Consider the following 26,850-nt stretch of genomic DNA (forward strand, 5'->3'; position numbering starts at 1 on the left):
CTTTTTTGAGGTTATCTGCGTATTTTGCGTAACTGATAAGAGATAAGCGATATCAGCCCGCAAAAAATTTGTAGGGGACATTGAATATTACAACTTTGCCGAAGATACGAAGCCGTTATCCCTTATCAGTTTCGCGAAAAAAACGCGATTCTTTCTTATCACTTTTCGCGGAACTGATAAGAGATAATAAGATATTGTCTTTGAAAAAATTGTAGTGCTTGACCTGCTCGACAACTTTGCTGGAGACCAGAGCCTGTTTTTTCGGGACATTCTACCCGATTCGGGATGTTCTAAATCCAAATGTGCTGCTCTAATTTCCAAATCGGGATGTTACTTTTTTCATACGTGAGAAATATAATCTGACGTTCAAACACTGTATTCAATGTCAAAGTATAAAAAACAACACTCTTTTGTGGATATTTATGTTGTAGAAAGTCGATAAAATTGTTTGCTTTGGTCATATTTTATTTTGACCAGGTTTTCTTTGAATTCAATAATGAATCGATTCCAAGAATTCAACCTTTTTATTGCTTTCTTATCTTATGTCTATTGGCCGAGGTTCGGTGTATATCGCGAATCGTTGATACCGCATTGAAATTGATAAATTGCAAAATCGTCATGCTCAATCTACATGTTTTTGTTTATCCAAAATATAACTGCAGCATCGGAGTTGTTTATTCAAAAGTGCTACTTCTGCAGAATAAAATGTTTCGACTGTGCACCGACAAATAAAAAAAAACAATTGTCTAGCTGAATTTCATTTGGATCACAAAATAAACGCAGACATGCTTGCATTCAAACTTTGAAAAATTGGAGCACCAATCGCATATTAATTTTAGTTGCGGTCATTCGTTCATTAAAATCATTTGAATGCAGTTGTGCTCATTATTTTGCTCTTCGAAACTACGTGAGAATTATTGACAAAAATGTCTGATAATTAACAAAAATTTCTGAGGCAAATGCCGCTGTTGTGCTTACTCAAAGTCAATCCGATACAAATCCCAATCAAGATGTATCTGTAGCTGCGCAGTAAACATTGTGTTTTAACTTTCCCCTCCCATTACAAAAAATGTCATTTGTTTATTTTTCAAATCGGGTTGTTCTAAAAATTTGAAAAAACAGGCTCTGCTGGAGACATATATCACTTATCTCTGATCAGTTCCGTTAAAATTGAGCCGGCATGCATCACTTAATCCCATACCAATGCATGTAAATGCATACGGGTCTGGCCAGACCCGAGGGGTGTGGAATGAGGTTTTAGAAAAGGAGTGTGGACTAGGGTTAAGTATTTCTAAGTACTCTGAATGTACATCATAGTATAGTTAGGATAAAAAAACAAAGATTTGCGCAATCTGATTAAGATACAGCCCCATTTGGGAGGGTATAGCCACTCCTAAGCCTGCGAATCGGGTATACATTTTAACCTGAGGGTAAAAAAAAAATACATCCCACCGCTCCCCCCATCGCGCATGTTTGCCTCTTTTTATCAAATATCGCTCAGAATATCTATTTTGCTTCCAAAAATTTAAAACGCATTTACTTTGAAGTAATCTATGTTTCTATTCATAGAAAAACACAATCTCTCTCTCTCTCTCTTTCTCTCAAATTTGTCAACCGATCATGTTTTTTTTGGGTTCCAAAACGTTGCGAATAATGTTAAAAACAAGTGCAGAGCTCATGTAAACCAAAACTAACTCTCGATGAGATTTCCGTCATACCAAGTACACCGTAGCTTCATATTGAAATTAACATCCAATGGTTTTTAGAGCGATTATTCTCATCCCAGCCTTGACTATATCCCATGCTCCTTCCAGCCAACGACAACGAAAACAAAAGGAGACATTCACCGCGCTTATGAAAAACTTCAATTCGAAAAACAACTTATTCGTTTGTTCGGATCGGATCAAACGAGCGACTCATTTCATTCATAGAACGGTCAATTTGATTCAAATTTGACATTTTGTTCAGTTTGAGACTGATTTTGTATGGGTTTTTCATCAACATTTTAGTACCACATATCCATATTATGATTTCTTTGCCTCAGTCGTTTTGTATTCGCAGCTCATTTTGTCGCCGTCTGAATCCTTTCCCGAGATCAAATCGAATTTAAAACGGGTGAATCGAAGAACATCGTTTGCAGTTCACAATCTCACAATTGAATTCAACTCAAGGGCTGTACGGAGCAATTCGAATTCTTAGCCAATAGAAAGTACTTGATTTCTTCAAACCATTTGCTTAGACATTCTTTAAGGTGCTATTGATATCGTACTCGGTAGACGTCGTTTCATCTCAAAATAAGTTTTTGCGCCCTGAATCGTTTGAACACTTTCTAAACATTTGACTCTATCCTCCTTAGGTGCATATTTTGTTATAACTTCTTACAAATTTGAAAGAGAGCAAGAAAAATTGTGTTTATGATGACTTTCGATTATGAATTGAATCGTTATGAATTACGTTTTTAGATAAAGAGAGAAGTTGATTCAAATTTTTGGAAACAATTAAAGAATTCTTCGGTTTAGATTAAGCAAAAAGAGTCACCGAATTTGGTTCAAGTGTAAGCACCAATCATATGCAACAATGCGCAATCGAATTACATGGTCATTATTTGTCGGATGCTGGATGTCTCTGGAGACAGTCTTTCGAAAAAGAATTTGAAGTTCGCATGTTAACGGATTGAAATTGAGACATTTCATTGAATCACTTCAGAGTTTTTGAGAAACCTCAAAATGTTTGTACCAAATAGTGGAATATACAAATCACAATCACTTGATTTTTCTTCCCAAATTTCATTCCAGACTTCAAAGTGTGTATTGTTGATCGAAGATTCGAAAAAAATGAAGTTGCTGAAATTCAAGCTTCGATCAAATAAACCGTCGATGCATAACGATACAAATTCCTGACCGGATCTGAAATTTATTTATTCGGTTATTCGGCATTTGCTATTCCAGAAAAATTCAAATGCTTTAACTTTAACTCAAACACTTCAAATGATCAAATGATCAACGAGAAAATTCCTTCAATTTCAATGAGCTTGAGCAATCGCATCAAAAAAAATTCCAAACGTTGAAATGAATAGAAATGATCGGGCACAAATCTTGTCATGTTCAATCGAACGTTAGTTTTAATGTTAAATTGGAAAAAAAGTGGCAAAAGAAAATGTTCCAATCAGAATGTTCATTTGGCCGGAAGCTGAATCTCCGTCGATTATCTAACTCCTAACATTTTTGTTTATGAAACCTTGAAAAACCAGGCAGATTCAATTGAATTTCTCTCATTTTCAATGGTCGGTTCTAAGAAAAGTTTAGTTTGTTCTTCCCTTTCAAGAAGCTTGGTTAATTTTTATCAAATAAAAAAAGTTCACAGAAATTCAAACTTCTCACGCGACTTGCATATTAAATTGATTGTCATTTTAGGAATTTTTAGAAGTAAACTTTGGATTCGAATGATTTGAGTTGAATAGAACTTGAATGATTGAGCTGCCATTCTAATAACATGTTTCGTTGTAATTCTTAAACGCAAATACGATCAAACTTTTGATTCTCTAAATTTCCATTGAAAAAACTTTATCAATTGGTTCATTTGCCTTGCTTCTTCATTCCTACTAGAAAACATACCTTTGTTACGCCTTTTTCTCCTTTCTATTTTGATTTTTCAAAAGTGAATGAAAAACTTCTAATCAGTTTTCGTTTTCAAAATTCTCAACTTAATTTCTATGAACACTTCACGCGAACAAAAAAAAACGTTTGGAATTCAACGGCGACGGTCACACACGTATCAAATTTCATTCTTCGAATCGTATAAAAAATGCCACCGGAAATGCTTTCAAATATGGCGTCTGAGCGGAGAACATAAGGTGAACACGCGGTTTTCAAAGGATATCAATTTTCACTGCAGAATAAATGCAATCAATTGAATTTTTTTTGCACAAAAACATCTTTTATTCGGAAATTTTATCCATTTAAATTGAAATTTTCATCCGTATGCAAACTGTGGAATGCTTCTGCTTCTGCTTTTTAACACATACTGTAAGTCGCCATATTGGAAGAAATAAAAACAATACACTATAAATATTCAATATGGCCGCTTCCATTGTGCACGATTGTGTGTACGATAGTGTGAAGAAGAAGCATGCACAAAAAGTGTATTGGTTTTCATACGGATGGGAATTTTTCCCTTTTTACCGATTTCCTTTTCGTTTCAAATATTCTAGTCTTTTCTTATGAAACGCAATTTTGTTTTTGATTCCACACGAAACACATTAAATTGAGACCGAACAAAATTGCTTGATTAAAATGTAAAAATGAGGAAAAAATACAAATATTTATCGAAAATTCGTCGAAAAAAACGTAATTTTTTCACACTGAAATGATTTGAGTTGATCTGCGCAATGAAAATTTACTTAAATAATGGCGACGATTTAATTGAAAAGGATTGAAGAAAATGAACCAATCCAATCGAAAGAAACTCAACGAATGAATGGAGAACGTGTGCGCTACAACTCGAAAGGCTATGTAAAAGGCGCACACAGTTTAGTCTGTGTGAGTGCGTGTAGCAAACGCTATGTGTTGAAATGCCGGCGAATCGGAATCATATGTTCACGCCATGTTCGTCGCGGGGAATGTTTGCATGTATTGATCTCCTTCGCTGAAACCGCTATTTCTCCTCCGCTCTCCGATCGTGCGAATGGTGGAATCGAGACGAAGTGAGAACGATGAAGCTTTGTGTATGACATCATCGCATCGAAGAAAGGTTGAACGAAAACAAATCCAAACGGCAAATATTAATTGGAATGAAAAAAATCGTCGCCATGTTGGTTTTGTCGTTTGCACATGGGACGTTGCCCGTTTAGAACTTTTTTTTAATATGAATGAATTACAGAACTGATTCAAATTTTCTCTCATTTCATTTTGAAAATTGTGTGCGAATTGGAATATTGAAACAAATTTTATTTAAATGAAACTAGTCTCATTGCATTTGAATCGTTTATCTTTTTTCAAGTCAGCACTTGAGTTATCGCAAAAACAATACGTTCATGGAAATTTAGTCCAAAAAAATATAAATGCATATTCACACAAACTTATGAATTTTGAGAATATGAATTATGCTCAATTTTTAAGGAATTTCACGAAATATTGCAGTAAAAATCAAATAACTTCAATGTTGAATTGATTTCAACAAGAATAGGTGGCCGCGAATACGATTTTGGAGCGAATCACTTAAAACGAACTTACTCAACTGAAGGCAGACACATAAATGATACATTTTCGCTATGGCCATGGCCACTGGGCGATGTGTGTTCGCTGTTCAATGTATCATTTCTATGTATTGAACTGCATGCGAATCGCGATCGTGACGATATAAGCAAAGCGATTTTTCATGTGTTAGTATGAGTATCGTTACTTCCCCTCTGCGAATCTTCACAGGCTACGAACAGTGAAATAGAGACGGAAAGAATGACACCATCATGGCGAAAAAAAGCATGAACAAAGATCCAAGGCAGGCGGCAAACGGCAAACAGCAGAAAATATTCGGAATGAAAAATTGCCGCCATGTTTTTTTCGTCCTCTACACACGCGGTGGCCGATGCAAACTTTTGAATGAAAAACATGATCAGAATGCAAGAAATTATGCAATTTTTTTCGAATTTCTTTATAAAATGTGTCTGTCGTCGTAATTCTTATAGAAATAGTTCTAATTTATGAATGGAACGATCACTATTTTCTATAATTATTCAATTTATTTCTGAAATGTTGGTCACGTTTAAACAGTAATAACATGCCATGAATTGAACTAATTTTGTTTCTTCTTCCAATTCGAGAAATTTTCAAATGACACACACAATATTTTCCTATTAGTTTTTTCCTCTGTTATTTCTTATGAACGACAAATGAAATCTATTTCTCGTATATTTATCACGTTTTATGCGCATTGAATGCCGAACAATTGAAATTCACATAAAATTTGAACGCTTGAAAGGAGAGTTATGTGCAATACTTACTACGAAGTGTGAGGTAAAATGGACTATAGTGGCGATCTTATGCAAATCACACAGTTTAATGTGAAAAAATTTCTCTGCACGATATGACGAAAAAAAGGTTTTCAATCACACATGTAAATTTCATTTAAATCGTTAATTGTTCCTTCATGCGTTCATTCACTGAATGAGATTTTAGTCGACAAGAATAGCACACCGATTTATTCAATATTATTTTTGTTACAAAACTATATTGAATATTATTTATTCAGGTTTATGAAGAAATTTGACGGAATATTGCAGTAAATGCGAAAATAAAATTATATCTTTCAATTTGCAGTTGGTTTATTCTGATTTGAACAAGAAAAAAATGTTAGCAAAAACGATGTTGAAGCGAATTATTTCAATTGAACTGAATGAACTGAGAAGAGACCTATAAATGCATGGTGTGGCTCAAGGCCTGTGTAGTCGCTGTTCACTGTTCGGTTATTGTGAATGTATTTGGTTTTTTTTGTTTTAGAATGTCGGCGAATTGCGGTCGTGTTTCCTGATGAAAGAAGCACGTCGAATAAGTTTAAGTCTGCTAGTCTCCTTCGCTGGGGCGATATCATGATTTCGTTTTTCTCCTCTGCCCCGAACAGCCGCGATGTACGAAGCGAACGTGGCGGAAACGAAGTGAGCACAAAGAAGAAAGTTTCGAAAATGACATCATCGCTGTGACAAAGCGAACACGAAAACGAACACAAACAGCAGAATTTTTTTGGTAACAAACAAGTGACGCCATGTTACAATGAAACATCGATTTCGCTTCTCAAGCATGAGATGAGTTTTGCTTCTGGCTACACACACAATGTATGTGAAAAACATTCGAAGAGTTGATCACCGAATAGTGTTGCCATTGTCGATACCGGAATAGCTCAATGCTCTCGAAATGAATTTAATTGGCTTGAATGATTTTATTGCATTCAAGCGAGCAACATTCGCCTGGAATATTCTGAATTATCGCATATATTCAGAAACTGAATGAATAATGTTGACCACTTTTATTGAAACAGGATTCACTTGAAATTGTCTTCTTCTTATAACTTTCAAATGATATCAACTTTTTTGGATGGGAAACAATTTTCTGGTATTACATGTTTTTGCGAAGACTTTTCGTACGAAACAATTGATATTTGTTTCACGAATTTTCATCTACGTTTTTCTTCAAAAAATGTAAAATTGAGGAAGATTCTTTGGAAATTGTATAAAAATTGATTGAATGATAAAGATTTGCACTTACTCGTATCTCGCTTATGCATTGTTCCACTTCATGGACTTATTCGTTTTTTGGAATTGAATTGATCCAAATTCATCGGTGTGGTTATTTTCTGTATGATTTAGAACGAAATTATCTTTTCGCTCGAACAAAAGTCGAAAATCTATTTTTGAGAACACACAAAAACTCCAATTAAACGTTTTAATATAATTTTTATGTGACAATTCAAAATCGGCCCCTTTTTTTGATTGAATTTGAAAATGGTTTGTTTTTATGAGACAATTAAGAAAAATGGTCCGTTTTCAAATTGTTACGTTTTTTTTTTCAATTAGCCTATATTTTTCTGTCATTTTGAAATCGGCCAATTTTTAATTCTAATATTTACGGCAATAGATTGCGCCCAAACTATCTGTCTTAATGCATCAGCTGATTCATTCATATATTCGTTGCACGCATCTCTTATTTTATTTGTTTTGAGTACGTTGAAGCGTCTCACAGCGAACGACTGTAGTTTTGAATAATAGTGGTAACTAGATTTTATTTTGAATATTTTAATTATTGAAACATTGTAATCAAACATTATTTCACACCGTCAGGTTACCATTGCTTTGACACGATACAATTCGCAAACATATTTAAAAACAAACACACACTCAGGCCATGTCGTTATGAATATATTTAACAAGCATCACAACCGCTTCTCGACGTTGTTGTGTGGAGAAATTGAAATGTATTTGCGGTCGCCATGTTGCTCGTTTTTCGTTAAACCTTTCAAATGGTTATATTACTTTTCCGTAAACAACGTGTCAAGGGAAAGTATAGGAATTGGTCCCGAAAACTTTTTTCGTAAAATTAGCTTAGATCATCATAAAAACTCATGAAACGCGTAGAAAACTTTTTGAGACACTTTTCCGTTCGTGTGCCGTCGTCGTCGTTGTCGTTGTCGTTGTCGTCGTTGGTGTTTGTTAACACAATAACTCAAAAAATAATTGAGATAATCCAAATCTGAAAGTCCCAAAAGTTTTATATCCAATTAACTTAGTTTAAGTTCGAAGATGAGCCATTTTCGATTTGATTTTGGGGTACTTTCCCTAAGAAAAACCTCAAAAAATTGACACTTTTGTATGGGAGTTACCCATAAATCGGCTCCGATTGGCTTCAAATTTTGTGGGATTTCATTTTTTGGGATAAAAATAAGATTCTGAAAGTTTGAAGCCAATCAGAATCGATTAACGAGTACCTCTCATACAATTTTTTTGAAATTTTGACTAAAATTACCGATTTTTGGACAATTTTGTATGGGAGGTACCCGTTAATCGATTCTGATTGGCTTCAAACTTTCTGAGGTTTCATTTTTTGGAGAAAAAATAAGATTCAGAATGTTTCATGTTGATCACATTTGCAGAAGTTTGATTTTTTGTCCTCAATTATGTCGACATTTTCTTGGAAAAAATTGGAAAGTTTCACTGCCTTTATTTCAAGAAAATTCACAAAAAATAACCAAAAGTACATACGGACAACGCAGGCCAATGGTACGGAATAGTTCGGGATTACCAATGTAATTCTTTTTATTCTTTTTTATCAATTATGGACACGAAAATTAAGTTTTTCATTAAATTTTCTTTATTAAAATATTCTATTCGGTCCAAGGAATCAAAAAAACTATGTTGATTTCGTTTCCAAATAAAAAGAATTACATTCGTTATCCCGAACTTCTCCGTACCGTTGTCCGCACTTCTAGAGGCCACTCGCACTCATACAAACGACCACTTTGCACCAATAAATACAATTTCATGCATTTATCGCCACATTATAACCAATACTCAAAAATTTCTATGATTTCGAACCATTTTTCACCATTTTTGACAATTTTTCACTGTACTTGCACACAGCGCCATTTGCATTTGGACGTCATCAGTTCAACGTGAAGTTGGTCAATTCATATTCTAGTACGTTCTTCCATGCTTGACATTCATATTTTAATAGTGTTGAAACCAAGGCGCACATCGGAATATGAATCAAATGTTCCTTGAAAAGATCTTGAAAAACGTAATCATAATGAGCATTCATAACAATTTTGTCGAATTATTTTTTCTATTAAAAACAACAAAAACAAGACTCATTCAAAACCAAACGTATTCAGAAATTTAAACGTTGACATGCAAATTGCCACCAAGAACCAACTTCAAGCCATTCGACAACGCTACGCGAAATGTCAAAGATGTAACAGTTTCATTGCGTAATTTAATTTTCATAGCGTTACTTGTTTAGCGCACTTCAAACTGAAGGTGAGTAATCAATCGATAGTTTTGGCTTGAACTTTCATGAAATTTCGCTCAAAAATTTATTTATTCACATTTCCAAAGACGACTTAACGCATAAACAAACAAAGAACAGCAATTACTCAAAATTTCAAACTAATTTTGTCATTGATTCACATCGATTGGCTACTAAATGCTGTCGCATCATTTGAAATCCTCCTAGATTTCATAAGACAATGTACATTGCACCTTCATTCGTCAATAGATTGTAAATTTCATGCAAATTTCGGCGATAAAATTAAGAAAAATATTTTTATCTTATTTCCATAGAAATCGCAGCATTGTGACAGGGATGAATAACTATTGGTTTTGCTGTTGCTCCATTCGCTGAGTCACACAGAGCATTCGACTGCTCGCATAACCAAAAATTAAAACTCAGCCTAAATGACATTTGTATTTGTTCACTTGTTGAACTAGTTGTTGCGAACACAAAAGTCCCGCATTCAAATGGATTTTCATGTTCAAAAAAACGTGCCATGTGCAAATGCGATGCCAGACGCACCTTCAAAATGCATTCTAACGATTGAACATCGCTGTTGGGCACTCATATGAATAAAACAACGTGTAATTGGTTCTACTGTTATATGAATACTGATTTTAATGGTTCCTTTTACATAGCTACGCAGTTTTGACTTAACTAAAAATGCTACGTTGGTGGTTATTTTGAGAAATGCAAGTGAATGAACATAAAAAAAATGAAATGAACTTTGATCAAATAAAATAAAAAATGTGAGCGGAAACAACACCTTTTTTTGGTTCTTTTTGAATTTACATTACTTGACAATTATTGATTGAGTTTAAAAGAATGATGAGCAAAAAACAACAGGTTGATTGACCATAATTTGATAACGGTGCAACTTGAAAAACAATTGATATTTTTTGTTGCTATTGCAACATTCTCCCGGCTGGATCAAATCTAATCGATGTTAGGCATCGATACAGCGATGTGTGCTCGAGGAGCATCAATTGGCGCAAGTGCGATTTGTTGGAGCGAAGTTTCGCTCCTTGGTTCGCGTTTGATCACACGCCAATAAACGATTAAGACAAGAATGATGAATGATATTACGAGCGTGTAGGATACCGAATAGTGATGGATATGATGCACATTTGGGTTTACTGAATCAAAATCCAAAGCATCTATTCGTTGATCGAAGGCGGAGAAATTTGCTCTGAAATAGTTCAACTTTTCTATGTGCGATGTCTCACTTGGGATTGATTCCACAACTTCTGTGGCAACCTCACACAGAGGTGCGGAGTGAGAGCGTTATGAATTGAGAATTATAATGCGTTGTGATGCTATGACAGTGTAACTAAGACTACTTTATTTAACATTCTTAACGCTAATCATTAGTGAATATTTGTCGGCGCAGAGCTGCCACATCTCCCCCTTTTAAGAGATTGATGTGAACGACTTTATTCAATTTATTCTTATATTTTATCCTTCCTTTTCGCCAAAAAAATCTTTATTTACAATGTTATTTTCAACGAAAAAGGCGATATTCTTATAGGCAATAAATTCCAATTCTTAATTATTACTAGTCGATTCAAAGCTAAATAAATAAAACAAAAATTATACAATCAATATTGTCTACCACTTCGTGTGACTTTCTAATGCATAATCGGCTGTGGATCATTTTGTTTACTTTGTTCGCTTTGATTGTTAACGTGAAGCAGGCTATGCATATGCCGTGTGTTACGTCGGAATACGCGACCATCAGACTGTTCAATAACGAATGATCGAGGCGTATAATGTTTCTTAATGACTTTTCCGGTTTGCCATTTTTCATTGTTTCTAAACAAAAGATTTTGGTTTTGCTCGAATTCGGCTCGTGGTTTTGCTGACTTGTCATAAAATTCCTTTGATTTCATTTGCTTCTTTTTATGTTTTTCAACATCGACACACAATTTCGAGTTTACTTTGTCTTCATGCATTGGCAGATCGATACGAAGATTACGACTCTGCACTAATTGAGCGGGCGTATAAATCATATTCTTCATTGGTGTCGTGCGATATGCCAAAAGGGCTCGCAACACCTCTTCTTCAGACTGAGACTTTTTAAGGATCATTTTACAAATATAAACTGCTTTCTTAGCCATTCCATTTGACTGAGGACTATAGCGTGGACTATTATTTACAAAATTCATATCATGCTTCTTTGCAAATTCCTTGCACTCATACGATCCCAATGGAACATTATCGGCTAGAATAATGCGCGGAAAACCAAATCGTGAAAAAATTCGTAGCAGTTCAATGTTTACTTCATGTGCTGTTTTTCGTTTCAGTTTGAATAATTCTAACCAATTAGAATAATAATCAACTACAGCTAAATAGTCGTTTCCTTTGTGCTCTAATATGTCGCACGCCACTTTCATAAACGGTTTTTTTGGAATCTCATGTGAAATGAGCGGTTCTTTTTTGTTTGCAGGGGCATTTTCTTGGCATTTTTGGCAGTGTGCAACTACATGTGCTATGTCATTCGATATGTTTGGCCAAAAAACTGTGCTCTGTGCTCTCTTAATCGTCTTATTTATGCCAAAATGTGGCCCATGAAGTTTTGTCAATATAATTTTTCTCATGCTCTTAGCGATCATTATTCTTTCTTTGTAAAACAAAATTTCATCGTCGAGCAAAATATCATTTCTTAAGCCATACAAATATCTTAATTGCTCTGGGCAATTCTTTTTATTGCTCGGCCACCCGCTTCGACAACACTCCTTTATCTTCTTGAAAATCTCATCTTTTTTAGTCTCATCTTTAAATTCATTTTATTGCTCATCTGTGGCATTAATTGTCATTACGGACTCGGATATGAAATTATCTTCTGAGCTGTCGTCTTCATTCATATAGCGAGATAAGTAATCTGCTAGCACAATTGTCTTACCAGGCGCATATTCTAGTTTTATATCATAATTTAATAATTTCAGTCTCATGCGCTGTAATTTTGGGGACGCGATCTTGTGAATCTCTTTATCCATGATACCCAGAAGAGGTTTATGATCATTAACCACTTTCATGGATCGACCATACGTGTAAAAATTGAACTTTTGACAAGCAAAAATGATTGAGAGCATTTCTTTCTCTGTTTGCGAGTAATTTCTTTCAGCACTCGACAAACTGCGTGATGCGAATGATATCGGCTTGCCGTTTTGCAATAGGCAACAAGTTGTTGCCAACAACCTAAACCATTCTGTGAAGCATCACATTGAATCACTATGTCTAGAGTAACATCAAACGGAACGAGAATTTTCGAATTCAAAATGTGATTCTTAATTTCATTGACGACTCTATCATGCAATTCAGTCCACAGAAAAATAACATTTTTCCTTAACAATTCTCTCAATGGTGCTGTCAATTCGGATAAGTTTGGTACAAATGGTCGTAAATAATTTGCTACGCCTAGGAACGTTTGTAAATCTTTCTTATTCCCATTTTTTCAATGGCCTTGAGACGCTCTGGATCGGGTTTTATTTCATTGTGAGAGAAAATGTGTCCCAAATTCTTGACTTTTTCAGATGCAATTTGGATCTTGTTTACATTGAACCGCACGTTCTTTTCTCTTGCTCGCTGTAAAACTTTTCTCAAAATTCCATCATGTTCTTCTTTCGAGCGGGCATAAATCATAATATCATCGAAGTAAATTGGCACGCCACCGATGTCTCCAAATATTTCATAATTCATTTTTTGTCGGTGCGAATTGCTGTGAACGAATTATCGTAAATGTGCATGGAGCAATTCCGGACCTGGAGATCAGTCGTCAACTTACAGTAGTTGGGGTACTGTAAACCCACTCCGTGAGTGCAAAAGTAGTTCATAACGTGTTGTTCGTCATTGAATGGTAAGCAATAATCCAACATCTTCACGTTGCTACGGACCCACCGTTTGAACTTGGTGTCGTTCACTTGGTAGCCCATAGCAACGATGAAATTGGTGGAATTTTTTGAAATATTTGTTCAGAATTGTGTCCAAAATCCCAAAATTTTCGCCCGTCCTTCTTTTTCTAAGATTTTGTTCAGCCCGTCCCGTGTTTTCATCGCCCGGGCCCCATTAAATCGTCGGACGGGCGAAAATTTTTCAATTTAAGCCAAGTTTTCTAACAAGAATTTTTTGTTTTCTTGCAGATGTCTGACGAAATCACTTTGGCAAAGGTGGAGGAGTTGTTTGTTGCAATAAGGAACCTCCCAAACAAAAAATGGTATTGCTTCAAACATCAACTTGTCAATTTGCAAGAGGCACAGAACATTTTGAATGAGCTGAAGAAAGATGGGGTGGGAAACCTAATTCTTTTCCAAACTCCAAATAAAGTTATGATACTTATCCACCGATGCGAGAATGGAAGCGAAACAGCCGCAAAGTGTTGGTGCACCCAGTGCCACCCACTATCTCAAAGTTTGCTCTGCCATTCACAGAAAAGGAAAATATAACATGAACCAGCTTGTTCATCGTTCAACCCTCCAACTCATGAATGAGGTCATAGAAGTCCTGTTAGATGCTGAAAAAAATTCAACGATGAAACTTCAGTTCATGTGTATCAATAAGAAGAGGTACGACCACGATATTGTGCAAAAAATGTATCAACAGAAAATGTAATCGGTTAAGAAAACTTTGCCATGCGGTTGTTTTAGATTATAATCTTTTCGATTCACATATCAATTTTTCAGTGATTTATCGATGGCTAGGGTTCAGTGTGGTCCAAAACAGTGCGTCTAACATGATTTAGTGCAGTCTTTCATCATTCAGAGTGGCCTATGGCCATCAAAATGATTTTAGGCAATTTAGTACATTTTAGTACATTTTTAGTACTATTTTAGTACTTTTAGAACTTGACCTGGAAAGATCTTGAGCAGTACAACAAAGTTGCTCTAGATACCATTGCTCTATTTTGATCAGTTGAGGAGTTGTAGGAATTCAAAAAATGCTCAAAAATGTTGTTTTATAGCCAAAATTGATTTTCAGCCCATAAAGTGGAGTGGATGTAGTTTTTTTGAGTTAATGTGTTCTCGAGAGTTGTTTAATTTTTCTCTGACTATAATTTTAACGAAGAAAGTGAGTGAAAAAAATGTATTCCCCGCGAGTTATGATAAAAAAACTGAAAAAATTGACCTTTTTTCGGACATTTAGCCCACTTGCACCCACCAAATGTGATTTTTTGGTAAATTTTGTTCACAAAATTTGTTCATTGGACCTTTAAGTACAACTTTGCTCAAAACAGTGACATGCTATCACCAACACTAGATGAGTTATTGACCAAAAACAGAAGAAGTCTACTCCGAAAAATCCACTGAATCTCAAAAACTGCCTAGGTCGATAAAATAAAAACCGCTACTAAACTTTCAAAACCCAGCTAGGGTTTTGCTCTCCTATGGTAGTACTAACACCTCTGATATGCCAAGTCTTGGTTGTTTGACTTTTTTTTTAAATTGTTGCACTGTGTATTACTTTATTTCATGCGTATTACTTTCATTCCTATGTCATATCTGTCAATGTCAAAATGCAATACGTACATCTTGACACCAGAATAGAATCAAATTAGATGTAGTTTGAGGAAATTTGAAAAATTGAAAAGAAAATGGATAAAGATTTTTGGGCTGCTATTGAATCCGATTTCTTCATCGAAATTCCAGCATTCATAAAAAATGGCTTTACGTAAGAAGCATTTCATGTAACTTTTTGTGCAGTATTTTAATAATATAATATTTTTTAGCTGATGAGCAAGTGAACCAAACAAACAGCTGCCGTCCTTTGGTATTTTAACTACTGTCAATCGACGTGGAGATTTGCCCAAGCAAAAGTGAATTTCTTCTTTTTTATCGCAATTTCCCAAAACAGCAGCCAGGATATTTGTGATTTGTGATGAAAGTTGATCGAATAAATCATGTGTGTCATCGCGAACAGTATTATTTTTTGCTGGTGTCGTAACATCATCGACCAAAATTACACTCGAGTTTTCGAGTGAGTTTCCGTCACGTTCATCACCATAGCCCATCGAATCATTTGTCTTATCTATTTCAACTTTGAAATCATTCAAGCACTAAATTTCATTTGCTTGAGCACCTACGGGATGCATTTGGTTCAAATGTTTGACGAGATTGGACAAAACCCAAGATCCACTTCCTCCCTTACGAAGATTATAATAAACACGTTTGGGTTTTTGGTTCTTTTTGTTTTCAGCTTTGCAAATGAAACAAAAAATGTCACCATACACTTTTTCACCTTCTGTGTGCAATTCAATTGAACCCGTGAGCATAAAAACGACTTATTAAACAATCGCCGAACAAAACGATACAAGAAAAAACTACCAAACAAAACCCACGTTAAAAACGTAACACAGCAGGACGGTACCGTTCAAAACGAAACTCCGCTGGGCTACACATTACCGCTGTGGTACGTTTTGTTTGGTAGTTTTTTCTTGTATCGTTTTGTTCGGCGATTGTTTAATAAGTCGTTTTTATGCTCACGGGTTCAATTGTGATTTGATCAATGTTCAATGAATTGAGCTCGATGCCGGCAACACTCGACTGGATACATTTGCTCACTTTTTCTTGAAGATCCTTTTTTAGTTTATGTTCATCAACAAGTACCGCTGATTTGCTTTTTGCCTCTCGGCGTTTTTTCGGCGCAGGAATTTTCTTGTTTGTGAAATGGCCAAGGCCCGTATTTTTTCCTTTCTCATCAGCAATTCCTTTTACATACGGTCAATTTTTGTTCACCGGGATAAATTTTACACCGAGGGGTAAATCTGTCCAAATTTTGTTCATCGAGGTAAAAATGGTCAATTTTTGTTCACCGAGGTAAATTTTATTTCGGGATAAAAACCAAATCATACGCAGTTTAATGCGCAAATCGATCAGAAATGTCTGTTCATACAACTTATCATTTATTACAATTTTTATAATTCATGTTTTCACTCATTTTGGGGACCGAGATGTAAAATATTTACCCCTCGGTGTAAATTTTGAAACCTCATATTTCTTGAAAATTATCAATAAACTGTTCGCTTTATGATATGTTAGACCGATTCAATGATTAGCTTTGCATTTTTTTATCGGAATACAGACATGTTTTTTTTCTTGATTTGCATTACGAAGCATCAAAACAAACACTCCATTTTAAATAATGATAAACATATTAACAGCTATATACAATACGCTACTGCCTTTTAATTTTATTCGAAACCAATGCAAAAAAATCAAGTAACCGTTATTCCAATACATATTTATGAATAGTCAGTACAAGCAATTAAAAATGTGCATTGACACTCTCCAATTTAGTTGAGTGCAAAGTGTCAATAAGTAAGCATGGATGAAGTAATCGAAATCGCTCAAATCGAAATCGACAACATTGAAAATGAAATCAATGAGTTAGAAACAGCGAGAGCGAGAAACGTGTATACAGTCCAAACTCGATTAAACCCCATGCAAAAATATTCCTACGAAAACTTTCGGAAACGATTCCGATTGACCAATAGTAGCGTTATTTATTTGCAAACTTTGATTGGAGCGGATTTGGAGCCGAAAAGATCGCGACCTGTGCCGGTATTCTAAGTCATTCCACCAAAATCGTTCGGAATATTTTTTTCGTACATAAGACCATATTGGATTGGAAGAGAGAGATTCCACTATTTTTCAGCGTCCCACCGGAATTATTTCTCACACTATCCACTCTTCCTTGAGTTACAATCCACTCTTCCTTGAGTTATCGGAATAATTCCGGTGGGACGCTGGAAAATAGTGGAATCTCTCTCTTTCACTCCATTTTGGTCTTATGTACGAAAAAAATAATTCCGAACGATTTTGGTGGAATGACTTAGAATTCCAGCCCTGGATTTACATTAAGTGCCCTTGATAAAATTTTAATAACTTTACGATATTATGCAACAGCATGTTATAAACAAGTTGCGGCTGATTTTTACGGTGTCGCCAAGTCTACAGTATGTAGAATAGTTCCAATTGTGAGCGACAAAATTGCCTCATTACGTGCAAGATTCATCCAAATGCCAACTACGAATGATGAAATTGAACAGACAAAACAAGATTTTTTTCGTATTGCCGATATGCCTGCAATAATTGGCGCCATAGATGGGACGCTCGTTAGAATACAAGAAAGAAAAAGCAAATCGTAGTAGGAAATCCATCCCACGAAAATTGACTCGAACAGACTTCACATCGAATCATTCTTTGCAACGAAACTTTGGATCACTGCATATGTCTTCTCCAACCAGTTCGAGTTTTACGAATGTTGACTTTCCACCCATTTCACCCATTGCAACTGGGCGAAATGAATTTGATGGAAACCTTGACGGTGAATTGGAAAGTGAACAACAAATCACATCAATGGAAAATCGTCAAGGAAGCAACACTCAAACAAATGAACCAACTGAATCTGATTTGACACCAAGCCAGTCTTTGCCTTTGCAACGCGAACAGATTGAAACATTTCAAGATAACGACATGAATTTTTTGGATGATACGAATCGAAATGAAATTGTTAACGATCAAGACATGCCATCGGAAGAAGAGACAACGACTGCGAATTTGAACCGAAGATTGGTTGCTCCTCGCGATGAAATTCGATCGCGGAGAAGGCAGCCAAGATCCTTGAACCAATCCAAAACAAACGATGATCACATCAAAGAGCTGCGCGAGCGGCAACTGGAACTTGTGAAGCTGCAAGTTGATTGCCAAAAAGTGTTGCTCGAAAACGCGAAGATTACCCAAAAAAATGTATTGAAGAGCTATTGTATGCACAAAAGCTACGATCAAATTTGAATCAATAAAAATTATGAATTGTCTTTCCGAAAAAATGCCTTCTTTTATTTGAAACACTCTTGATTTCAAAAAGAAAAAAAATTGATTGTTATTATGACTTATAGGTGAGCTTATATAGCAGGTAATATTTAATAGGGGCTTCAAACAAAAACATTCATTTCCAGGCTTTTAGAACTGATATAATTTCTTACGGAGACTTATTTTTAGATAAAAACTGCACCGAGGGGTAAATTTTACACCGAGAGGTAAATTTGGTCTTGCGAGGGGTAAATTTATATTTACACCTCGGTGTAAAATTTATCCCGGTGAACAAAAATTGACCGATAATCAACCAATTCTTCGATGAGTAAAATGTCACCTGCTTCAAATTGGAATGAAGTCGTGTCTTGCGCATACAAATCACCAAAATAGTCTCGTAACTGTTCATCATCAATCAAAACTTCACAATTCTCTTCATTTATGCTGTCATGTGTATTTTTTTGTAATATCGAAAGAGTTTTTTCTCGAACAAACCGTTCAGCCTTTGAAATTTCATCAGCTGTGATTGCTTTAAAAGCTATTGGATGCGAATAACCAGCCATGCAATAAATAATAAAAGAATGTATGATGCAAAATGTTTTGATTTTTTTTTCAATTCTTTTTATCTCCTTAACTTACGTAAAAGCATTTTTAATAAAGTTTGGTATGGGATACTGCAAATACGCTTCAAGTTTTTGCCAAAAATAATCCATTTTTCAATCAATGCTGTGCAAAAAAGTTTCCTAGCTCACGATTAACTGAATTTTTCAACACGTCTAATACAACAATTTTGACAGTTTGTTTGACATTTGTAAGATAGAGGCAATGGTGTAGATTTCATAGATTCTATTGTGTAGAAGTGTGTAGAAGTATGTAGAAATAATAGTGGTAGTGTTTGTGGTGGCTAAACAGTATTTTTGTATGATTTAATTTATTTTCAAATTATGAAATGTGGAAAATTGTATTTTATGTGATGAATGAAAAAAAATGAAGAACTGTCGTTGAAAGAATTGTTCCGTTCAAAAGATCACTTTTTGCGTTTAAACTGCTTATATTTCTGAAGAATTTCTGGACAGTTGAGATCTGATTCCAAAATCCACGAATCTTGCGATGAACCATAGCCCTTCCACCGTACAAGGTAAGCTCGCTTTGAAACGAGTTTGTCACGCAGCAAACATTCAACTTCATGGAAACCGTCCTCCTCGCTTTCATCTTCGCTTTCCTGAGTTTGTTCTGTGATCGTATTTTGGAGCTGTTTCACATTTGCTTGCGATAAATCTCTTTCTCGCGTCAATTCGGAAATGCGTTTGTTGTGACCCAATTTCATATCACCGATCGTGGCATTCAATTTGGCTACATTGGAACTAAGGCCATCCATTTCTTTCAAATGTGTTTCACGGCATCGGCTCGATTCAATCGCTAGTTCACGATTTGTTTTGTCCAAATTTTCCAGTTTTTCTTCGGATTTTTTCAAATCGAGTGTCATTTTCTGGTTTTCTGACTTCAAACGAACGATGTCATCAATCAGTGCTTGCTTCTCTTCAGCCCAACCGTTTGTGTCTACTCCAGAAGCTGTGTTCGATGAATCTAAAACACTATCGTTCGATGTCGATGATTCGCACTTAATTCCCAGAATTCTTTCAACTGTACGTTCAGTTTTTACCTCGATCAAGCTCGGGCGGACATGTGCGTTACGTTTATTTTTCTGGGAAATATATGAAAAAATGTGGGATCGTTTGCTAAATTAAAGTCACTTCATTGCGACATACCACTGGATCTGATATATAATCTTCGATTTGTTTGACGGCATCGCTGAACATAGCTCCTCTACCCTTGGCGATATATTTCGATCGATTTTCGATATAATTTTCAATTTTATCAGACTGAACGAAACCACTAAAAACATCAACGGATGAATAAAAAAAGTTACTGCATAACCATACTAAATAACAACAACTCACAACTGTTTGGTGCCAAAAAAAAGGACGCATATTTTATTCGCTGGAATCTTTCCCAATGACGGTGGAGCTGCTACAATCTTAAAATGAACATTTGTTTTATTTTTCAACCGATTGGATTAATGACAAAATGTACACTTACTCTTGCAGGCCAAAAAGAGCAAAATTGCATACGAGCCCTGTATTTTATGAAATGAAACATTCCGTTTTTGAAAAAATATCAAAACCTATAGATCCCAAAATAATATTTACCAAACCAGTTGATTTTCGGCGAATGTTTTTTTTCTTTTTTGATTTTCATTTTATAAAATGATAATTATATAAATATAAATATAAATCGGCTATCCACTTATTACAAAAACGCACAAGAATCTGGGAATTGACCACCATTTTGGATTTAATACTGTCATTTGGTAGAAGTAATACGCCGAATTACTTCTACGTAGTATTACTTTCTAAGGCATAGTATTACTTTGTGTATATTGGGTATTACTTTTGAGTGGTTTGCCCCTTGGAGAAATTCCTTGTGAACGTTACTCTCTTTTGCAATGTTGAAGTGAAAAAGTACATATTTATATACAGTGCTTGTAGTACACTTGCTAGCACCAGTTGGTGTCTCGGTGCCATCAATGTACATGATAAATAAAACTGTGAAAAGTTGTTGTAACGTCGCGAAATACGTCGAACATTTGTAAGTAGAACTGTGATAGGACATCTTACTGTGTGCGAATTCATTCATTAGATTGTTTATTTGTTTTCGTATCAAGTATCATATATATACAAACTCAAAGGAGCCATATCATTTTTGTGTGTATGTAATTCAGCGACTACAGTTAAACGCACACCGCATCAATTGGTGTTTGAAACTTAAAATGAACACAAGAGGGTGGTTTTAAACACAGAAGATAGTCAGAATGAAAAAAGACAATAAAATGGTACTCATCATAGGACTGAAACGAGTACGGCGCGATTGAAGGTAGGAAGTGTACCATTTTATTGTCTTTTTTATGCTGACTCCTCAAATGACGTGTTAGAAAGAGAAAGAGAATCCTTCTTGAGTTGCGGAAACCCAGACAGGGTATATCCCAGACAAAATAATACTGGCGCGGAATCAAACCTTTCTTTCATCTCAAAACTTATTTATTAAATTATTAAATTAATTACGAATAATATATATATTTCAAATCTAATGTTGGTACAAATTCTTTTTAACTACATTTGCTTTTTTCAATCGATGAATAATAGATAACAGCCTTTAATTCTATTCGCTCTCGCTCCGAACAAGCAACCGGCAATAAAAAAGAAAAGAGACAGTAGGGATGAGAGCGATAAAAAGCATGTTTTATACGTAAAAAAATACGTTTGATACAATTCTTAATATCTATGAGATTGAGAGCCGCATATGTATTTTGGTCGACTTAAATTTTGATAAATTAGAGTATGTTTCACTCGTAATTTTTTGAGATTTTTATTTTAATGACAAAAAAAGTCGAATTGATGTCTTCGTAAAAATTGTTGCTCACCAATTGAAAACATTTTCAACTTTTTTCAATACAAAGTCTATGAAAAATACTCAGTCTTTGATATTTAGAGAGAGAGAGAGATAAAGAGAAAATTTTCTGTTGAGACCACTAAAAATACCGTTTTCAATCAAAGGTGTTCTTTTATCAATTGTCATACGTTTCCACCCATTTTTGTCATACGTTTTCCCATTTTCTGTCATACGTTTTCCCATTTTCTGTCATACGTTTTCCCATTTCTTGTCATACGTTAACCCCTCACCCTTTTGAAACGAATGCATGTTCTCAAACCCAAAATTGGTGTGCAATCAAAATCAACAATTGCAAATTTCACCATCAAAGTCATTTCACGAAAAGAACAGACTAAAACGCACGTACCTATTGGCTTAATCTTTTCTCCGGCGAATGCGCGTAACGTCATCGATGTTCGTTTTATCTCAGCGTGAGGTGCGATTCTTTTCAAAACACTCAACGGCAAAACGTCCACCCCAGCTCCAGTGTCAATCTTGTGCAGTACGCTCGAATCATCAATTTCAATCCGTTCGATCCATGGGAACGAGTATGCATCGTCAGTTTCACGGTTTTCCTTAGACAAAGTTGTAATCATAAATTCATTATTATCATCGAAATCATAGTCTGAATCATCAAACGAAAGTGTTGCAACATTTTTCACTTTGCACACCGACGCAAAATGGTTATTGCGTGAGCACGCCGTGCATTGCTTTCCATAGGCCGGGCAAAATTTAGTGCCAAATTTGTGTTCATAATTACAAAATTTACATTTTTTACCCGACCTATTTTCATTGCTCTTGTTTTGGTTGCTGTTTGGTGTGTCATTCGATCGGTTTTTAGTGTGCGCTCTCTTCTGTTTGCTGGTGCCGTCGTTGTTGCTACTGTTCTTGTTGTGTCGTTTTCTGTTGTTGTTGTTGTTACGAGAGTCGGCCACGTGGTTCTGTGTGTTTTTGCGTTTCTCATTCACATCGGCTGTTTTACTACCACTCATCACATCCACTGCTCTCTCGTTGCTTCAGTGTGGCGTCCCTTTTCAACTGCTTTGTCGTATGTTAAATCACTCGTCTCGAGCATTTGTCGTTGTACTTTTTTGTCGTGAATGCCCATCACAATGCGGTCGCGAAGCATTTCATTCTCTTTATCGCCGAATTCACAATTTCTGGCCAATCGCTTGATATCCATCAAAAATGTATCGAACGGCTCACCATCTTTTTGTTTTCTCTCATAAAACATGAATCTTTCGTACACTGTATTCTTCTTGGCTAAATCATGTGGCAACGGCGGAACGTCTCGTAATTCTTCGTTTGGCAAATTCTCGACCGGCAAATTTTCAGCTGGCAAAACGTCGTTTTGCAATTCATCGGCTGCACTCATCGATTTGATCACTTTTTCTCTTCGCAACGAAACTTCTTTTCTCTTTGAATTTGGTGCGATTTCGTCAATTCATCTCTTCTCATTTCGTACACTCGTCGGCTGATATTTTGTGCCACTTCGTAATTTCATTCAGCGACTTTTTTGCACAATTTTTTTTCTTTTATTCTTCTCCTTTTCTCTTAATTTCGATGCTCATGCTCATTGAATTCAATTTCATCAATTTTAATTGAACATTTTTTCGATGATTTCGACGATTTTTCTGGAAACTGTCCAACTGTTTGGTTCAGCGCCATGTGGCAACCTCACACAGATGTGCGGAGTGAGAGCGTAAATTATAATGCGTGATGCAATGACTAAGACTACTTTATTTGACATTCTTAACGCTAATCATTAGTGCATATTTGTTGGCAGGGTAGGCAGGGCAGGGTAGGCTCGAAAAGTCGAAAAATCACAAAAAAATCACTATTTTAGTACAAAAACAGGGCAGAAACCCGCCTTTGGCCCCGAATCACTATAATATTCAGAAAGCTCGTAGAAAATTCCACTTACTCGTAGAACATTCCAACTACATTGAACCGCGCCATCTGCTCCAAATCGAGGTCGGCAGTATGAAAAACCATACTCCTGCAAGTATGCAACCATTTTTAATTGCTTCTAAACCACCAACGCAGGAGCGGTGTGTTCCTAAAATGTAGCGCCTGGTCTCTAGTCTCTTTTGGCATATAACATGTTTCACTTATATGGCTCAAATTAGGGAGGCTAATATTGAAGAAAAAGGTGAAAAAATTGTATAATCTCACCACAACTGCCCAAATCAAGGCAGTGAACCTTTTTTTGGCCAAAAATGAATACATTTTCGAATTCCTCGTCAAAAACTAGCTTAATAATGGCTGGTTTAAATTTTTTAAAGCTAATCTTCAATTTAACAAAAGCTCGAATGGTTGAATGTTAAAATATACCAAAATTGACTGTGAGTATTTGAATGGAGTTTTTAATTGGCAACATCAATCTGAGTATCATTTGAAGTTTTGATTCAATTTTGAATAGACCATTCTTGGCAGCGGCGTATCCAGAGATGAATTTCAGGTTTTTTTTTTCGATTGATCTAATTTTCAAGGGGAAGGCGAAATTTTCGTTTCCAGAGTTGGAAAACGCTTTGAGAGCCAATATCTGCTAAAGACTTGAAGAGATCATTAATGCAGGGGTTTTGTGCGTTGCCGAAACTTGTACGTCCTTGTTTTCTTACTGCGCACTACTTTTCTACGGTGAAGCAGACTGCTTTGTTGATGTGTATAACAATACGGGTAAAACCTTGGGGGAAAGAACTATTGGTATATTAACTTCATTGACACGTATTGACAAATGTTCCTAGGCATTTGCACTGCGTTGGGTAGTGTTATTGTTGTTGTTTTCTTCTGTTGCTTCGTCTCGTTCGTGGCGAGCAGGAATGACAGTTGCAAATACGCACATTTTATTGACCATATTTGCCTGCATTCGCAGCTAGTTATTCAGCGCATTGACACGCTCAAAACGCAAACTCGGTAGAATGTGCGATTATTTAAAATATTTATATTTTCATTTACTCAGTTCTTTCCCCCTAGGGTAAAACACCGGCGCTCCGTGGTTTCCATACAAACTTCCCATGTAGACGAACCGAAACAGGCGAAAAAAGTTTAATTTTTTTTTCGATTCTCATATAGTATTTTTTTTTGCCCAATCCATTGGTGTTATCGCCACATCGAAATTCGGGCTCCTTATCACTTAATTTGCATCATGTGATAAATGCGAGTGACGTCATCAATAGATCGGGAATCAATTGAAATGAAACACACGGAAAAATATTCGAGTAACGGAACAATGTGATACAGATCCATTCATATGAAACAATGCGAGAGGATTCGTTCATACCGACACTGCAGATAAAAAATCTATCAAAACGGAACACCGCAAAGCGAAATACTTAAAACGGCACATGCTATGTTTAATTCTCACGGATTTCTTTTCCATGTTCCATTTTAATGGATTGCTTTATTTTGGTTTCGTATCTGTGTATTGAGCGACGAAAGTCTCATGTTCATTTCAACCGCATCAAAGTTAATACAGTAGAGTCTCGATTATCCGTCACTCTATTAACCGTCACTTCTGTTAACCGTCACCGTTTGTTGGAGCAAAAAAAACTTCATTCTCAATTCAAAATGAATCAAATTTACGACATTCGAAGAGAAAAAAAACTTAGCTCTGTATTGCATTTCGTTTGTACAATTTTTTGCTTTGAAAAGCAAAGAGACGATCAGCTATGTTTTGTTTACATTTCATTTTATAAACAAAATACGAAAATCAATTTTGCACGCGACATTCGCCATCGAATTGTGCAGCTATGATCGAGTATCGCACTGGTGAATCATGTCGTTTCGTGTTTGTTTTTATATTTGTCTCGGCGCGCGATAAATAAAACGCCAAAAATGAAACTATACAACTGTAATTGATTTTGCATTTGGCATTGATTTAACGACAGTGCTAGTTGAGATTCGGATTCACCATGTTTTAGATTTTGAGCTTGCCTACCATTTAAGCCCAAAAATCGAGAAAATAAGACCACGTCAATTGAAGTTTTTTCACATTTTATACTTTGAACCCACTATTCAGGGCCTGAATGGGCCCGGATGGGGTGGTCGTAGTGGACTTTTTTGCAGCCCCATCGATTATCTATCCAACCATGCATATTAGCCTGGCCATTTTTGCGACATTTTTGAATATCATCACTCCCCGGAGCCAAAAAGTTTCGTTTTGGCCTAAAAACAACATCTGCAAAATTTGAAGTCGATCGGAAAATATTTGATGGTGCTCCAAATCGTGTGCAGTTTGAAGCGTGAGCCCATAGAAATTCCACTAAATTAGGGGGTCAAAAAACCAACTTGTGATATTCGCAATCACATGAAACTTTCAGAATCTTGTTTTTTTGCTAGAAAATGGAATTTTTGAAAATTTCAGATGTATCGGAGAAGAAATAAGGGTACCTCCCATGCAAATGTTCTAACTTTTTTCATAAAATTGAACAAAAATAACGGTTTTTGTATGGAAGGTACCCTTAAATTGCTTCCGATTGACTTCAAGCTTTCAGAGATTCCATATTATGGCGAAAAAATAAGATCCTGGAAGGTTCATGGTGATCGCATATGTTGCAAGTTTTTTGGTTATCAATTGTTGCTAGAATTTCCTTGAACTTCCACTTTGAGCGAAACATTCCAATGGAAATTCCAACAATACCAATAAACATATTCACACCGTATATGTCTTAAATTCTTCATATGATCTCACTCTACGAGATTCAAAAGAGAAACTGGACGATTCGAAGAGATATCGGCCATTTTGGGATGTCTCAAGTGTCAAAAAGTGATCGAATTACCATAATTTTCATCTAAACCGTGTACAAAATACAGGGCAGCCCATCAGTGGGCCACATCGATGCGAGCGCCACCATTTCAAACGGTGGCCCAAACAACTATATTGACATATATTGATTAAATGGAGACGCCTTAAGTTTCTTTAAATTGTCAGTCATTCAAGTGTCAGTGCATGAGCTGAGCGAAAAAAATTTGTGAAAAAATGTAATACAATGAGAAACAAATTAAATTTAAAATATTTATTC

General features: G+C 35.7%; 1 protein-coding gene across 1 annotated transcript in view; it reads left to right on the forward strand.

The window, feature by feature from the left end:
- Positions 1 to 8,738: 8,738 nt before the first annotated feature.
- The window catches only part of LOC129572700 (uncharacterized), a 36,380-nt gene continuing 18,268 nt past the window's right edge, over positions 8,739 to 26,850 (forward strand). Inside the window, exon 1 of the transcript XR_008688482.1 lies at positions 8,739 to 8,790. The gene's annotated coding sequence lies outside the window, so the exon portion shown is untranslated. The remainder of the gene's footprint in view (positions 8,791 to 26,850) is intronic.

The sequence above is a fragment of the Sitodiplosis mosellana genome, unplaced genomic scaffold, assembly GCF_009176505.1.
Source record: "Sitodiplosis mosellana isolate CC-2019 unplaced genomic scaffold, AAFC_SMos_1.0 Smas_scaffold_5412, whole genome shotgun sequence".
NCBI classification, from domain to species: Eukaryota; Metazoa; Arthropoda; class Insecta; order Diptera; family Cecidomyiidae; genus Sitodiplosis; species Sitodiplosis mosellana.